Source organism: Triturus cristatus, chromosome 3_1 (assembly GCF_964204655.1).
Source record: "Triturus cristatus chromosome 3_1, aTriCri1.1, whole genome shotgun sequence".
Taxonomy (NCBI): Eukaryota; Metazoa; Chordata; class Amphibia; order Caudata; family Salamandridae; genus Triturus; species Triturus cristatus.
The window spans coordinates 67,327,260-67,345,432 of record NC_140583.1 but is presented as its reverse complement, the minus strand read 5'-3'; the positions used below and the strand labels follow the sequence as shown (position 1 = coordinate 67,345,432).

The window sequence follows — 18,173 nt, the reverse complement described above, 5'->3', positions numbered from 1 at the left end:
TGGGTCTGTGAAGGTATTGGCGATTTTGAAGGTGAAAGGGTCCCCCGATTCGTACCTTTTAACAATGCACACCTAGATTGGACTCGATCTGAGAAAGAGGATGATGACGTTCTGCAGGACGCTGTAGCACCACATCTCAGGTTAAACACGACTAATCCGGAAACACTTTTTCAGGACCAGACTGTGCTGAATAAAACAAGATACAATTTAAAGCCTAGAGTGGCTAGAGACAATTGAACATTTTTCTTTTGATTACGCTTTTCAGTGATACTGACCATCCAATTAGGTTGCAGGGTCGTGGTAAGAGTCTTAGTTTGTGACCTGAGTAGTGGCAATAGGCCTGCAGGACTTGCAGTGCCATAGGACGGCTGATAATCACAGCTGAGTGAAGAAGGAAGACTGCCACGAGCAACATTTAGAGGATGGATTCTATTATATTAAGGAAAAATGATAAGAAGGATAAAATGAAGAAGAAATATTGCAAATTATTGTATAATAGATGTGGTATAACGTTGTGTATTTTAATCTTTTTATGTATTATATTAGCTTGTGTGGGTTGGGTTACTTATATTATGCAGCAGACACCTACACCTACCTCCCATCCCGTGTCTTTTCACACCACTGCCTCCCCGCACCAGTTACATACACTACCAGAACATGAGCAAAGTAGGAGAATGGAATATTTCAATAATTCATTCATTCAATTGTTGCACCAGCATCAATTGGTGGTCAATACCACGATTGTTGGGTTTGTGGACTCTTGCCCCATACTACGGATAAAGGGATGCCATATTTAGTTTTCCCTTTTTCCCTGGAGGGGTCTGCTTGGGCTTATGTGTCTATGTTCTCTAATGCTTACGAGAACCAACCCCGGCACCCTGTTGGTCCATATGGGGGTGGAGTTGACGTTAGTCATGACCCTCTGGTAAAGGGAATATTGGCTATGACCAAATATTACAGTAAAATTAATAAGTTCCCCGCCGACGAACGACGGGCATACATTGGCTGGAACGTGACCCGTTACGTTACTAGCCTTACAGATAGGGCCAGACGAAAGAGATCCCCGCCCATATGGACTGTACCCCACCGAGGCCACCTGTGTCTCCAAGGAAATGGTCAGAATGCTAAGGCCCAATTGGGAACGAGCTCTTGTGCACATACATATACCTATGCATCTAAGACTTCTCCACCGTTAGTGCCATCTCAGGGAACGTATTTCGTTTGCCATGACAGGGCCTATGCATGGTTACCAACTAATTTCTCGGGGTCATGTTACGTGGCTTTTCTCCTTCCTCCGACATATACCGCCCCTTCGGGACATCACAGAAATAGGTACAGTAGGGGCGTCATTAATTCAGAAGATACAGCAGGACAAGAGGGAGGCGACTTTTTCAAAGGATTCCTCCCATTTTGGGGCCCTATGGCCAATAGCAGAAACATAAGGCACCTCACTCGAGTTGTTGAGGCAACGATAGATGAAACTGTAGGGGCACTGAGTAACCTCACAGCCGAGCTTCAGGCGGACCGCCTTATGACATTACAGAACAGGATGGTTTTAGATATCATTCTTGCGGACCGTGGTGGAGTATGTAAATTGATTGGATCCAGCTGTTGCATTTACATACCTGACAACGCCCCTACAGTATACCAGGCCATCTCTAAATTGCATCTGATCGCTGAGTCCATTCACCAGGACGAAGGAGATTGGTCTTTGACAGAATGGTTTTAGGGATTACTGTCCACATGGGGATGGAAAGTATTGACTTTCATTGGAATGATTTTGGCCATTATCTTCTCGTGTTGCCTCTGTCTACAATGTGGTCCTGCTATCTGCGGCCTTTGTGCCACCATGTGTGTTCCAAGGCATGTCTCACAGAAAGCAGAAAATATGAAAATGATGTTACTGCAACAGCTTGATGACCTCATGGCTATTGACATTGACTCAGATTAACATGAGTCTATGTGTTTTGCCTGCGTAATGGCAAAAGGAGGGTATGAGGTAATTTAGTTTCGACTCCATTTTGTATTCCGTCGCCATTTTGTGTTGCCCTCACTCAGGCAGCTCAGCGAACGAAGTGTTTCTGCCCTTTGTACTGCTACGTGTCAAATAACCCCCTTTCCTTGTTGTGAAGCCAATTCCAGGAACTAGCCAGACTGACTAATCCTTGTCTAGACTGACTAATCCTTGTCCCAACTATCTGTTGGCCATCGGTATTCTTTCTCTGCATTATCTTATTTTTCAAGTCGTCCTTTGAAGCACACAAACACGTCCTGCCATTACTGATTGACCTATAGGTGCTGTCATTGATTGACTAATGGGGTTGGGCAAGAACACGACTCAAGGGGGATGTTCTGGTTACATGGTGCCTTGTTTTGAATGTTTTCCTATTGGCTAATATTTGGTGCAGGGGGAGTGTTTTTCTTTGGGTGTATAAGGTTATAAAAGACTGTGAGCCACGGAGTAAAGTGGCAGTCCCCTGAGAACCTACCATTGATGTACTTCTAGGATAACTGTGCGTAGCTGCAGCTAATAAATTTGGTTTTCTACGCTAACAGAGTATTCCGTGTCTCTGTACAGCAAGGCAGGTGAACTCGGAGATTTCAGGCGTGCCCTGCGCCGCCAGGCCCTTAAAGGCCTGGTTCTTCAATATGCACATAAGCAGAAGTGCACCTCGACATTGGCAACATCCTGGTACAAACAGCAACCCCTCCACAACTGAACACAGGACACAACTGGATCGGCAAATGTGCACAACCAGGCAAATCACATATGTAACCCCAGGGATATGTGACATGACAATGTACAATTCCAACCTGTAACCTGCAAATATGTTTTATTCACACATGCAGTGCAATTGGACTTCTACTACAGTCCCATGATTGCCACGGACTGACACAATGTGATGTTCTCATGAGAAGTAGGTGTCAATGATGTAGTTCCTACGGGCTATTCCTGCCACATCTGCAGTGGGATGTGGCCCACATGCGTCCATTACCATCATCATTGTTCGGTACCTCTGGTACTGGGATCCATGGGGCCCTGGTGTGAACACAGATGTTGTGCAACACACAACATGCAACGATCATCTTGCACATGACGTCCGGGCTGTACAGGAGCTTCCCACCTGTGCCGTCCAGGCACCTGAAACGTGACTTCAACCCGCCAAATGTGCGTTCAACGATGCATCTGGTGCGTATGTGTAACGCCCTGAACGTCTCAGGATCGTTTAACAGACACGATAATGAGAACGCAACCACTTGTGAAGGTTTAGTTATTTTAATGAAGGCAAAAATAATACAAGGACTAAACAAAGGTTATAGTCACTGGAATCCTCCAGGCTAAGTACGTTACCAGCCCACAGCACGGATGGTCCTAACCGTCCTCTGCATATACGCCGATCCCGGCGTATGCCAACAGAGGGCAGAAATGAAATGGCCGACAATGCCAATCGGTAGGCTGTGAGGGGCACGAAGAGTGTTGGGGAGAATCGAGGAGTCAGGGAAACACCCAGCCGGGGTCTCTACCTGAAGGGAGCAGCCGCTCAACCTCTTCCTCAGACTGCACCGGGACGCGGAGTCACCTCCTGGTGATGCGTCACCGATACCCCAATCACAAGCAAAGAAGACTGAACCGAGAGCAGCCGCTCGATCGATCCTGTGGACTTCCGAGTCTGTAACGCGGCAAACACCTCCTGGTGTGCGTTACAGCTGGCAGTCCCTGTATCTCTGGTCGGGCTGGGAGTTACGACTCCAACCAGCAAAAGCGCCACTGCGCTTTGACTCAGCCGAGTCAAAAAGCGAAGCTCAATGGTTATCCGGTAGAGCTTCCGGGTCCTTCACAGGTGACGATGGGGCAAGACACGGCCCAGGGAGTAACGACTCGACCCACCTTCGTTCTTGCCTTACTGGAGCACCACTCCGGAACACTGCTCTTCACTAAGCAGGTACGTCGGTGTAAACACAATATCCGACAGCGTTGTACCTCCCGGTTCCTCCCTTTATAGGGCGTGTTTTCCTTGAGTTATGTAACAGCTCTCCTGTTTACATAAGGGCGTGTTTTCCTTGAGTTATGTAACAGCTCTCCTGTTTACATAAGGGCGTGTTTTCCTTGAGTTATGTAACAGCTCTCCTGTTTACATAACCTCTCAACCGCTAAGCATCCTGGGAGATGTAGTCCGTTTTCGCTGGTTACCGTTTTCCTCCCCTCGCATGACAGGAATTCTTGACAGTACATCCTCCCTCTCAGCGGCTCCCCACGGGTCCAGCGCTGGCAGGAAAACGCCGATGGAACAAGGAGACCAAGCGCGGAGCATGAACCCCTTCAGCCGGTTCCCATGACTGCTCCTCCGGGCCATAGCCTTTCCACGCAACCAGGTACCACAGCTTCCCCCTGCGCCATTTGGACGCCCGTATGCCCGACACTTCATACTCCACCTCCGACTCCACGCATACCGGCCTAGGTGTCCCAGACGGCTTGGAGGGTGCTGGTTTGAGCAATGATACATGAAAGACAGGGTGTATCCGCAATGACTGGGGCAAGCACACCTTCACGTTCACGGGACCCATACACTTGGTAATTCGATAAGGGCCCATGTACTTGGGATGGAACACACTGTTCTTTCGAAACCTCATGTTTCTTGTGGATATCCAGACGTAGTCTCCAGTGCGGTACAGTGGCCCGGGCCTTCTCTTCCTGTCTGCCGCAGCCTTGTATCTTCTCTTGGCCTCTATTAGGACAGCCCTTGAGCGCATCAACGTGTCTTTTATGTGTGCCACCCTGTCCGCTGTGGCGGGAATCCTGTCCTCTCTGAACGGATGTAGAAATGGCAAGAACCTGGGATGTTGGCCATAGTTGCTATAGAACGGAGATGACTGTGTGGAGCTGTGAGTGGCGTTGTTATAGGCTATCTCTGCAACCCATAGCAAGTCGACCCATTCTTCCCTGCCCTGGTCCACAAAACATCGCAGATACTGTTTGAGCGTTTGGTTCAGGCGCTCGGTTTGGCCGTCCGTTTGAGGGTGGTAGCTGGTGGACAGGGCGGTCTTAACATGCAGCGCAGTGCACCAAGTCTTCCAGAATTGCGCAGTAAACTGCGACCCCCGGTCCGACACGATCACCCCAGGTAATCCATGCAGTCGTACCACATTCTTTAGGAGTAGTGACGCCAATTCCCCGGCCGTAGGGACTCTCTTGCAGGGGATGAAGTGCCCCATTTTCGTCAAGTAATCCACCACCACCAGTATTGCCGTCATCCCCTGGTCTACCGGTAGGCCCACCACGAAGTCCAGTGATATGCTATCCCATGGTCTATCCGGGGTCGGAAGTGGATGTAAGAGCCCTTGGGTTCGCCCATGGTCGGCCTTCATGGTAGCACACGTGGGACACTCCTGTCCCCACCTCCTGACATCCACTCTCATGGTTGGCCACCAGAAATGCCGTCCCATGCTAGCCACCGTTTTTTCAAAGCCCAAATGACCTGCGCATGGAGAGTCATGGCACCAGATGAATGCTTGTTTCCTTAGCCTAGGCGTGGGTATCAATAGGCACCTGCCCTTCAGGGGTATCCCGTCCTTCAGCTGCCATTCTCTGTGACTGAGGAGCCACCTCCGCCATGCGAATGACCTGATCCCTCTCTTTATTCCCCTCAGGAAAGTATCCGGTTGGATAACCCCCAATACCATCCTCGAGGAAATGATGGAATGCTCGGTCGCAGGCAATGGGTCCTTAACTGCAGATTGACGGGACAGGGCGTCCGCCTTCCGGTTTTCCGTCCCCGGCTGATATGTGATGCGGAAGTTGAACCCCGCAAAGAAGATCATCCACCGCAGCTGTCTGGGAGAAAGGTGTCTTGTGGCCGTCATGAACTGTAGGTTCCGATGGTCCATGTACACCGATACCACATGTCTTGCCCCCATCAACCAATGCCTCCATTCGGTGAAGGCGTCCTTGATTGCGAGAAGCTCCTTCTCCGCAATATGGTAGTTGCGTTCGGCGTCGTTGAGTTTGCGGGACATGTACGCAACGGGATGAAGCACCCCTGTGTCGTGGTTGCGTTGGGACAAGATAGCCCCCAGCGCCACATCCGATGCGTCCGCTTCCACCACGTAGGGGAGATCCGGATCGGGGTGAGCCAACACCGGCGCCTTACCAAAGGCGCTTTTCAGGGCCTCAAAGGCTTTGTTCGCTTCAGGGGATCAGACAAACTCCTTGGACTTCCTCAGTAGCTGTGTGATTGGGGCCACCAATCCTGAAAATCCATCTATAAACCGCCTGTAAAAGTTGGCGAAGCCAATGAAACTTTGGACGTCCTTCACGCTTTGGGGCACCGGCCATTCTTTCACCGCCTTGATCTTTCGTTCTGCCATCTCCTGTCCCTCTGGACTCAGCATCACTCCGAGGAATTCCACGGATGTGACGTGGAAGTCACACTTGCTGAGTTTACAAAACAGCATGTTTTCCCTCAGCTTTTGGAGCACAGCTTTGACGTGGTGTACGTGCTCCTCCACACTGGACGAATAGATGAGGATGTCGTCGATATATACGACCACGTAGATATCCAACTCCTCTCTGAATACCTCATTCAAAAAGTACTGAAAGGCTGCCGGGGCGTTGCACAGACCGAACAGCATGACGAGGTACTCAAAAAGGCCGAACCTGGTCTTAAAGGCGGTCTTCCACTCGTCTCCGTCCCTCATGCGCACCAGATGGTATGCCCCTTTCAAATCCAACTTGGTGTAGATACGAGCTTTCTTGACCTGTTCCAGAAGTACACTGATGAGAGGCAAGGGGTACCGATTCTTTACGGTTATCGCATTCAATGCCCTAAAGTCCACACAGGCTCTCAGCTCCCCATTAGCCTTCGGGATGAAGAAGAGTGGCGAGGCGGCCGGAGACTTGGACGGGCGGATGAATCCTAGCTTGAGGAGTTTATCCAGGTACCCCCGGAGATGCACGTTTTCAGGCTCCGTCAGGGCATACAGCCTGCCGCTGGGAACGCTGGCCCCTGGCACCAGGTCGATCTGGCAGTCAAACTGTCTATGTGGTGGTAGCACTTCCGCCTTCACCTCATCAAATACATCCTCAAAACTGTGATAAGCCTGGGGGAGAGCCACATCTTTTTCTGCCGCTGTAGCCACCGTCTGACTCCCGCTCTCATCTGCGTCAAGGGATTCCGTTCTTATTCCACAATGCAGGATGCAATACTGTGACGTCAGTTCGATGCGATGTGTTGGCCAATCCACAGAGGGGTTGTGTTTCTGTAGCCACGGCAATCCCAATATGACACCATATTGGAGCGCTCGGATGATGTTAAAATCGATTTGTTCCAAATGGTTCCTCCCACATCTCATCGGAAGGACCCCCGTGTGCTGCCCGATGGGCCCCGTCACCAATCGCCTTCCGTCTACAGAATAGACGTCTTCGGGTACAGCTTTGGGAAGAAGCACTAGCCCTAGCCTGCATGCCTCGTTGTGGTCCATAAACATGCCAGTGGCCCCTGAATCCACCATGGCCACAACGGGTATCCACTGGTCATGCACTCCCACGTGCACCGTGAGAAACAGGTGTCGTTGTCCCTTAGTGACCGAGTTGGAAAGTGAAGGGATGGATGAGTGACTCCGAGATGCCCCTTCTTTGGTCTGGGAGTCCTCTAGTTTTCCGCCGGTACGTCCACCACGGCTGTTACCGACCGGTTGGCCCGATAACGTGACGTCTTCGGTTTGGCAGGGCATTCACGTACGTAGTGGCCTTTTTTGCCACAATATAGGCACAATCCTTGTTTACGGCGTGACTCTTTCTCCGTGGCTGTGAGGCTCGCTCGTATTGCGCCGATGTCCATGGGTTCTCCCTTGGATGTGGTGGAAGTTTCAGGACTTCCCACTGTCACATAGGATGGAAGGGATTTTCCTTTTCTCCCATGATCCCCCTTTCTTTCACTTAGCCTATGTTCCAGCCGTAATACCAGGTTGATAAGGCCCTCACATGTCTTGGGTTGTGGGTCAATATGAGCCACGGCGTCCTTGAGCTCATCGCACAGCCCGTGATGGAAGAGCGCCGTCTGTTTAGCAACAGGCCACTTGGTTTCCGCAACCAGCCTTCGGAACGCGTTGAGATACTGCACCAGGTCGTTGGATCCCTGTCTCAACTCAAGCATTTCACGGTCCGCCGTGTACGAGTCAGCCCTTCTGTCGAAGACCTTCAGGAATTCCTCGCGAAACGCACCCCAATCACATAAGATGGGGTCGTCCCTGCTCACCAGAGGTACGGCCCATTGTGCCGCGTTTCCAGCCAAATAGGATATAAGGAAAGCCACACGAGCCTGACTCGTGGGGAACGCCCTTGGTTTGCACGATAAATGTAGCGCCACTTGTGTGAGGAATACCTGCACTGTGTTAGGATCCCCACTGTACCTCTCTGGTGTTGCCAAGGGGACGGCTACCGGCATTTCCACTACTACCGCAGGGGTCTGGTTCGTGAGGGTGGTGCTGGGCGTGAGCGGGTCCAATTGGATAGCATCCAGTCTGGCTTTTACATCGGCTGTTTCTTGCCTGGAGGCAGCCAATTCCATTTGCACGGTCGCTAAAGCAGCCAGCACATCATCAAGTGTTGCCATGTCTGTTATCGACCGGGAGACAGTTAGTGTTATTAAGGTCGGATATTTTGTAACGCCCTGAACGTCTCAGGATCGTTTAACAGACACGATAATGAGAACGCAACCACTTGTGAAGGTTTAGTTATTTTAATGAAGGCAAAAATAATACAAGGACTAAACAAAGGTTATAGTCACTGGAATCCTCCAGGCTAAGTACGTTACCAGCCCACAGCACGGATGGTCCTAACCGTCCTCTGCATATACGCCGATCCCGGCGTATGCCAACAGAGGGCAGAAATGAAATGGCCGACAATGCCAATCGGTAGGCTGTGAGGGGCACGAAGAGTGTTGGGGAGAATCGAGGAGTCAGGGAAACACCCAGCCGGGGTCTCTACCTGAAGGGAGCAGCCGCTCAACCTCTTCCTCAGACTGCACCGGGACGCAAAGTCACCTCCTGGTGATGCGTCACCGATACCCCAATCACAAGCAAAGAAGACTGAACCGAGAGCAGCCGCTCGATCAATCCTGTGGACTTCCGAGTCTGTAACGCGGCAAACACCTCCTGGTGTGCGTTACAGCTGGCAGTCCCTGTATCTCTGGTCGGGCTGGGAGTTACGACTCCAACCAGCAAAAGCGCCACTGCGCTTTGACTCAGCCGAGTCAAAAAGCGAAGCTCAATGGTTATCCGGTAGAGCTTCCGGGTCCTTCACAGGTGACGATGGGGCAAGACACGGCCCAGGGAGTAACGACTCGACCTACCTCCGTTCTTGCCTTACTGGAGCACCACTCCGGAACACTGCTCTTCACTAAGCAGGTACGTCGGTGTAAACACAATATCCGACAGCGTTGTACCTCCCGGTTCCTCCCTTTATAGGGCGTGTTTTCCTTGAGTTATGTAACAGCTCTCCTGTTTACATAAGGGCGTGTTTTCCTTGAGTTATGTAACAGCTCTCCTGTTTACATAAGGGCGTGTTTTCCTTGAGTTATGTAACAGCTCTCCTGTTTACATAACCTCTCAACCGCTAAGCATCCTGGGAGATGTAGTCCGTTTTCGCTGGTTACCGTTTTCCTCCCCTCGCATGACAGGAATTCTTGACAGTATGTGGGCCGCATTGTACTTTCTCTGGGCGGGTGTGTTCGGGTCTCAGAGAGGTGTCATCATCCAAGGGCGGAGTGCATATCCTTGATCACCTGTGACAGAGCAAGGAGAAAGGAGTCAATTCTTGGTTCGGCAGGATGTGATGGCGGGCCCACCAACTCAGTGACGCCTGTGCTGGATGTGTGTGGGGTGAGTGTAAGCTAGCCCTCAGGGAGTAGCCCCGGATGACCATGGGGTGGTGTAGTCATGTCTGGTAGGTGATTGTGTAGTCTGACATGTCGAATGTCACTTGGTCACGTGTGCATCCCCACAGATGTGCTTTGTGCGTTGGTGGCTGTGGGATGTGTTGATTTGGTACTTACCAACGAGCGGTCCCATTCCATATGTGCCATCCTGGAATCGCTGGTTGATGATGGACTATCGGAAGATGAAGGAATCATGCACACTGCCTGGGTAGTTGGCGACGACATTGGTGAAGAGTTCCCGGTGGTCCACTATTGCCTGCACATTGATGGAATGCTGATGCTTTCTGTTGCGGTAGTGGTGTGCAGTATCCGCAGGGGGCAAAAGTGGGACATGTGTGCAGTTAATTGCCCCCAACACGGCCGGAAATCTGGCTATGGCATAGAAGCCTTGCTTTGTCTCCTGCTGTTCTTGCGCAATGTTGGGGAAGTGAAGTTACTGAGGTATGAAGCTGAGCATGGCATCCAGGACAGGTGTGATGAACTTTGATAGGGCTGGCTGTGAGACTCGTCCGCCTCTGGCAGTTGTTGGTTGGAGGGTACCAGAGGCCAACAGGTGCAGCACAGCCAGCAGCTTTGTCTGAGGTGGGATGTTGGTCCTCCGCTGTGTTGGGACCGTCAGCCTGTGGGCGATGTGGGTCATGATGCGGAGGATGGTTGCCCTTTTGAGCCTGAAGTGGGCAATGACTTCTGCGGGCGTTAGGTCTATGAGAGTGGTGTGTTTTCAGTAGGTCCGCTGTCTTACTCTACGCTGCCTCTGTGCTGGTCCGGGGGGGCGTGGGTCTGGGTCCTAGGGGTGGTGGCGGTCCAGGGGGTGGTGGCAGTGGGTGTTGTGGCCCTGTTGGGGCTCTGAGCTGCATGATGAGTAGCTCCGTGGTGTTGTTTGTTCTTCGGGTATGGATGTGTGCGGGACTCCGTTGCCTACTGCATGTAGGCATCCGTCTTTACACCTGCTTGAGGCAGGTGTTAAATACCTGTGGCCACCGCGGCTTATCACCAGTTTTTGGTTTGCTTCGCAGTTCTGGCAGTTCGTTGTGAAAGTGGTGTTGTTGTTTTTTTGTGTGTTTTTGCACGGGTACGCCTGCTCTGCATCTCATTAGAGTTAGTTGGTGGTGTCCGCAGTGGTGTTAGATTTTGGGGAAGTTATCGCGGGAATACTGGCGATGTCTGTGGTTTGCACTTGCTTGTGAATGGGGTGTTAAATTTGTCTCCAATTTTGTTGCGTTAAGGTGGAGATAAATCGGAGATAAGTCCTTGTGAATATGCCCCACAGTGTACAGAGAAGGCTGTGTGAAGGTGGTGCTGCTGTCTTTCAAAGAAACCATATTTATCACAGCTAAAGATCCACAGTAGGAGTTTCCCACATATGTGCAAACAGATCTAGGACAGTGTCAGGAATCATTAGGAGTGGTCCTTGAGAAAACCAAGAAAAGACACTTTGATATTATGGGGAGCACAAGACAGTAAAAGAAAGCAGCAAAACAAGAGTGGAGATTGTGTTAGCAGGACAATGGTGGCTAAGGCACAGAGGAATTAGGTGAAACCTCCAGAGCCAGATTTTACGAGGAAGGAAAGAGAAAGAAGAAGAAGGCAACTATATTTGTAATATGGCAAGGAAGGTCACTTTGTATGCAGATGCCACTCGTTACAAGAAAGTTGACCACTCATCCATAATTAGCAGACCCAGGGAGAAAATACCTTGATTTCAACAGTTTGTCACTAATATAGCCTATTTCCATACAAGTGAAATTCACACCACCACAAGGACCAATAACAACAATGGCTATGATAAACTGTGAAGCTTTTGGATGCTTTATTGATGAGATCTTCTGTTGGAATAACACTCTTATGTAAAAAGAATAACATTCCCCTTGTGAACAAAACACTGGAAGAAGCCATCCTGGGAATAGATACACAGCCTCTATCTTTAGGTGGCGTACAGTAGGAGACTCAACAATGGAGATTAGACACATTGTTTGTTTAATGTTTGATATTATTGCCTTTCCCGTGTTTCCTTTAGTCTTAGGTAACATATGGGTATGACATCACAATCCATTCATTAGTTGAAAGGAAGGATACATTGTAATGGTGTCTGAATATTGTTTACAGACTTGCCTTTTGAGACATCCTTTCAGACTAAACAACCTCTGAATTCTTTTGCTATTCAGCTGTCACCAGAGGAAAGTGTCTTGCCATCACCCTTTTATATTTTTTGGGGGAGTTTTATATATCGCATACTTGACCCGAAGGTATCGGAGTGCTTTACATGAGCACCAGTTGCGTTACAGATTCACACATTCATTTTGTTAGGCACAGGGAGATTAAGTGATTTGCCCAGAATCACAGGATGTTTAGCTATCCCTGCTTAGACTCGAACCCTGTACCATACCTTTGGCCATTAGGCCACAGCCTCTCCTGCCGCAGCGGCACCACCAGCATATAGCTGCCCCAGACTGTCGCTCCACTGCAGAGGGATCGCGGATCCCTCGTGGGTGCAGTGGTCCAACTGGCTTAGTCGTAATACGGCAGTCATACCGCTGGTGTGGCAGTCCCCAACCGCCACCTCACCTACACCACAGGTTTGGACCACCAAAGATGTAATCAGCCCATAGGTCATTAAAAACGACCTCCGTGGCGCATGCTCCTCAGTTGGTAAAAGAGTTGCATGAATGATTTCCAAACAACCCGTAGACTAAGTTGAGGGAGAAAGGTTTTTGCTGAAGAGGATTACTATCAGGAATCATTGAGAGAGATTGTTGAGAAAATGTAGACGGAACAAGAGACTTACAGGTCAGATTAGCAGAAGGTCAAAACAGAAGAAGACACAGGGAAGGTGGGTCCTTCAGATGAAATTTAAGAAGTGGCAATAGAGGTTTCCAGTTGCTTCTTAAATGCTAGTTGTATGGTTCCTCGAGCATCAGTTCCCCCATTGTTTTCCTGATTCACACCTTTGTTTTCCCTTCCTTCCATTTTTCTTCCTCTTTCCCGCAGTTACCGGTGTTTGTGCTCACCTATGCCTTGTTTGGGTGAAGCTGGACTCTTCATGTACTACAGTGCCCACCCTGCTCTTTGCACTACAACAATGACCATCCACAATGCTTCCCTTCTCCTTGCGGCCCCCCTCCACAATGCATTGGACTGAGAAGGTAACTTTTCAGCTGGACGAACGTGGTCCCTGTGTCCTACCCATGATCCATCGAGGTCAGCCTGAACTTGTGGCCCTCTCTTGGTCTTGCTCAGCCAGATAGCTGCCAGTGGCACTTTGGACATTTTTCCACGATTTTCATTGAACTTTAAAATTGCATATCTCCAGATCTACAGATTGGATTTTTTGTTGTTTTGGTCTTGTTCTATTGATTGAACTCTTCTCTATTTTCCTAACTTAGTGTGCGATCGGGTTGTAATGTGTTTTCACTGTGTTACTGTTTGATGTGTTGCACAAATACTTTGCACATTGCCTCTAAGTTTAACCTGACTGCTCTGTGCCAAGCTACCAGAGAGTTGAGCACAGGTTATTTTAGGGTTTGCTTGTGCCTTACCCTGGCAAGGATTGTGGTTGCTGCTTGAGTATTGTTTTACCCCCCTCAACCAGCAACCCAAAGGGTGACCAGGTACATTTGTGAGTACTAGAGAAAGCTGAGGTCAAATCAACATCGTTTTAATCAAGAGAATTAGACATGTTACTTTTTGAAACTTTAGATTCTGTTTTTTATTTTAAAACTCTGCATATTTAATTTGCCAACATAAAATAGTTTAGAGTTATATAAAAATTGTCATGGTCTCTGGTATACTAATTATGTACAGTTTTAGGGATTATATCCCATTTATAAAGTATTCATAACTGATATTGAATATGACAGCTTTAGGTATATTAATTGATTAATGTTGGTTATCACCTTACAATAAAACTTTTTTTTATGTCTGTAAAGGTGAAATAAACAATTTTTTATTATTCAATGTACTTTATTGCTCCTTTTTCACCTGGTATTAATTAATAGCTTTATGAAATATTATTTATATTGTGTTACTTCGGAAAATAAAAATGGTAATGTATATTTATCAATATGACTAAAAGTGTTTAGATTTTAGATTAGCATCTTTACTGTTCTCCTTGCAGTTGAAGTGTATGATATCTTAGTTTCTCAAGTTGGATATTCAAAATCCAATACTCCTTTACTATAAGGGTCCTCTCTACACTCAAGATAGTGCATATTTAATTATACACTTTTATTCCACTGATCGTTTAAATTAATTTATGGTCTTCTTCTTCTCATTTAATCGATCAATTATATTTTATCAGTATTGCCACTGATCACGTCATATCTAAGACACTTGGCTTTTTATTTGGATATCACTAATATTTTGTTTTTATAAATAGGTGCCCCGTTAATGATTCTTGTAATGTGAGAAACATTTTATTTCATTTGCCCTAATAAAGCAATAGTTAGGATGTAAGGAATAATATACTATCAAATATGGCACGTGTCCTCCTTTTGAGGTAATCATTTATGACATTCTCAATACCACTTCGAGGATTATGGAGGTTTAGTTCTCTGATAACGTGTGATGTATGCAAAAAGGCTAGGCTACTACAATGTTTACTGTAGAATTAGATATGTAAAACTAGTTCTTTGATTTTGGGTGCCCCGCACAAAACGACTGTGTTACCATAGCAGTCACCTGATACTGGATTGCATCATCTGGTTGAGTGTGCTCTACAACCCATAGAGTTGGCAACAGAGTTGTGGAAACCCGTTTTCTGCCTGGAAGATGGATAGTGCATACACTATTTAAAGGTACACCTTTCAATATGGTAAGTCTTATTCACATCAGAACCTGGAAACAAGATATTATTTACATAACACTTTCATAAGAATTCCAAATAACTCATTCACTTCCTATCACTTTGACAATTCCTTTCATGATGACGGTAGGCAGTATTTCGGCTGTGGGCATTTGGTAAACCATTTCAGGGACTGCCTTTGATGCTGAAATTGGCACTGCCCTTATGCCCTTTTCCCAATGCTGAACAATAAGGACGAACTTACAAAGTAACACAATTCTCATAGGTTTTTGTCTCAAGGACAACATACAGTGATGTCCATTTTCTTTTGATTTTCTGAACTACTAAAAATATCATTCAATTATTGTGTTTTAAACTTTTATCCATTTTAAACACTTTTTGTTCTAATATAGCTGCTCCAATCAAATTTGATTAAAGTTCAGCCATAAATCTGATTTTATTGCACTGTTTCATTTGGAATATAATCTTTCTTTTGAATTCGGAATAGTTTATAAAAATAATTTATGAAACTATAGAAACATTTACAAATGTTTTTTCTATGATATCCTCTCTTTAATTCTGATTGCATTACTGACACAATGTTTGAGTACAGGAGTCATCAATCAAACATAATCAAGTAGATTTACCATAAGCTGTATAAATTAATATTCGCATTACACCAAATTACCTTTACTAGGCCTTTTTTCCTTCTCCCAAAATGGTTAGGATCACTGGAATGAATACATACAATCAAAATAGTCATTTTAAAACAATATTCCACTTTTATTTTTGTTATCTCCATTTCTAACATCTTGCGTGGTTCGGTTTTTAGTTACATCTTTTGTTGCTACGCTAGGAAGAGAATGCTCATGTTTAATTTTGAATTTTTAAGAAATTATAAAACAAGATTGTGACTTCGAAATTGCAAACATTAAGAACTGAAACATAACCCTTTTGCTTGAGCATGATTATGCTCATGTATCTATTATCAATAGAACCTGGTAAGTAATCTATTTTTATCACACATTGTCAAATTACGATTATTTTGACCTTGTACATATACTATTATGAAAGTCTGTCAGATTTCAGTTTTTTATTGCAGCTTATTACCGAATATTTACAATTTGAAATTTTCAATTCGTCATCGGATAACATCAGAATATGAACTACAATCTGTTATAGGAGCATTACTTTTCTCTTTCATTTTTCTGCTCTCACTCTTGATTTAACTTTATAGTTGTTGTAGGTTTAATAATTTTCATTTGAATTACTGTTATAATATTTCTTGCCCTGAAGAACTGCCTTTTTGTGTATTGAAATGTTGCAAATGAAGTCTTGACATGTTCGTCCCTTGCCTTTAAAACAAATATCAATGTCTATCAATACACTTCTTTAAATTATTCCTTGACCTCATTTCAAATGGATCTCTAAATCCGTCTTGAAACAAGATACTATTGGAATATTCCAGCACAGATGAGACGATATATCAGCGAAGGTACAAACATAAAAAACAGGCGCGGCCATGTCTAGGCAGAGGTAGGTTTAGTTCAAGTGTGACTATGTCCCAGTGAAGGTGTGGTCATATTCCGGCCGAAGTGTAGTTTTGTTTTAGCAGAGGTGTGGCCATATTGAAGCAGAGGTACGGTCATGTCAGGGCAGAAATGTAACCATGTTTCTGCAGACTAAAGGCAGTGTTCCAGCAGAGGTATGGTTCTATTCTAGCAGAGATCTGGTCGTGTTTCAGCAGAGACTAGTCTTGTTTCCACATCAGTGTAATTGTGTTCTGATAAAGGTGTGGCCAGTGGAGATGTGACCATGTCCCAAGGGAGGTGTAGTCATATTCTATGGGAGTTGTGGTCTTTTTTTCAGCAGATGTGTAGCTTTGTCTGGGAGAGGCAATGCTTAATTTGAGCCAGTTTTTTCTTGTGCTTGGCATCGGCACTTTATTGTTGGCACTGGCACTTAATTGTCAACACTGGCACTTATGTCAGTCTGCCACATGGTGGTGGTATTTGTATAATTTAGAGATATGCACAGCAACAGTTGTTTATTAATTCAATACCATTTACAGTAAGTGACATGCCACCTATTACCTGGTTAATACATGGTATTTGTTCCTTACCCCTAACAACTTTTCATTTACCTGACTGTCAAAAATATAAATCTGTTGGTTGGTATCAAACCTTGCTTAATTCATAACTGTTCCTTTCATTGAATTCCCTCTTACCCACTTCTGACTAAATAAAAATTAAGATGACCCTGTGTATATCAGTGCAACAAATTTCAGAAATCCTCTTGGACACTCCCTTCTGTGTGACACCACATCTTTGAACAGAATGTGTAGTGCTTTAATGCCAGGGTTAAGTTGTGTCTTATCTGTTTCCCCCTGCATTTTTATACCCATACATAATGAACTTTTAAAAAATGGCTCTTATTTGTTTGTGATGTTACTTGCTGCGGGTTGGAACCTGGCCAGCCACAACTGATAATGGTTTCAGAAACAATTCAGTGTTGTGGAAAAACCTTGCATGCTCCACCTAGAAATGCTATTAGAAACATCTATGCATTTTGGCAACTTGGACATACTATTGTCTGTTCTTTTACAAAAATAAGTGCCTTTGACTTCATCAGTTGAAGTTTATAATCTGCCGACAGCAGGACTGCTTCAAAGATTCAGTGGCTGTCACACACAATACCCAATACAGTTTCCAGATATTGTGCAAATGGTATTTAATTAAACTGTAACTTCTGGTGTTGTGTATCTTTTCAAGAACTTTGGGTCAGGTCTAATGAATGGATTTAAACCAATATTTGAACTGATTCTGTTAATTTTTATTCTCTGTTCTCCAGCCTTTTTTAGATGATTTCCAATCATAACCCTGTTAATTGCCTGTGGTATCATTATCTTTCTCTTGTTCCACCAAGGAAATCAACAACATAGAGTACCCATATCTAACTGAACAAATTTGCAGAGAGACTGTAGCTTGCAAAATGGAACATGCTTGGCTATCTGAACTCAGCAAGCACTGGAAGCTCACCTTTCAAAGAGTGAATGCTAAAACCTGTATTCTGTTGCATAAACCGTCCAACTGACATCATGCTGAACTTACATCTGAGAGCATCCCCAGTGGCTTATCCTGATATGGAACTGATCTTACAACCTCTATGTTGGCCCCAAAAATGCAGAGCAATGGCCCCGTCCTCTCTACAGGATGCCATCTATGACAGAGCAGTATCACCAGTGGCACTTTTCAATGCTACTCTGGACGAAATGCTCGACTCACTGTTACGCTTTGAATTCCATGGAGAGGAGCCACAGCCAACACTGAATGCCTCAGACAAGCAAATAATTGCTGGTCCATCTAACATATCAACTGTCAATTAAGTACATGCTCTGTTTGGATTTTGCAAAGCCCACACGTGCTGCATGCGCACCTGAAGATGTTGACATTTCCTCT

At 46.1% G+C, this 18,173-nt stretch overlaps 1 pseudogene; it reads left to right on the top strand.

Moving 5' to 3' along the window:
• The first annotated feature begins 572 nt into the window (after positions 1–572).
• LOC146859722 (endogenous retrovirus group PABLB member 1 Env polyprotein-like) lies at positions 573–1,951 on the top strand (annotated as a pseudogene).
• The last annotated feature ends 16,222 nt before the right edge of the window (positions 1,952–18,173 follow it).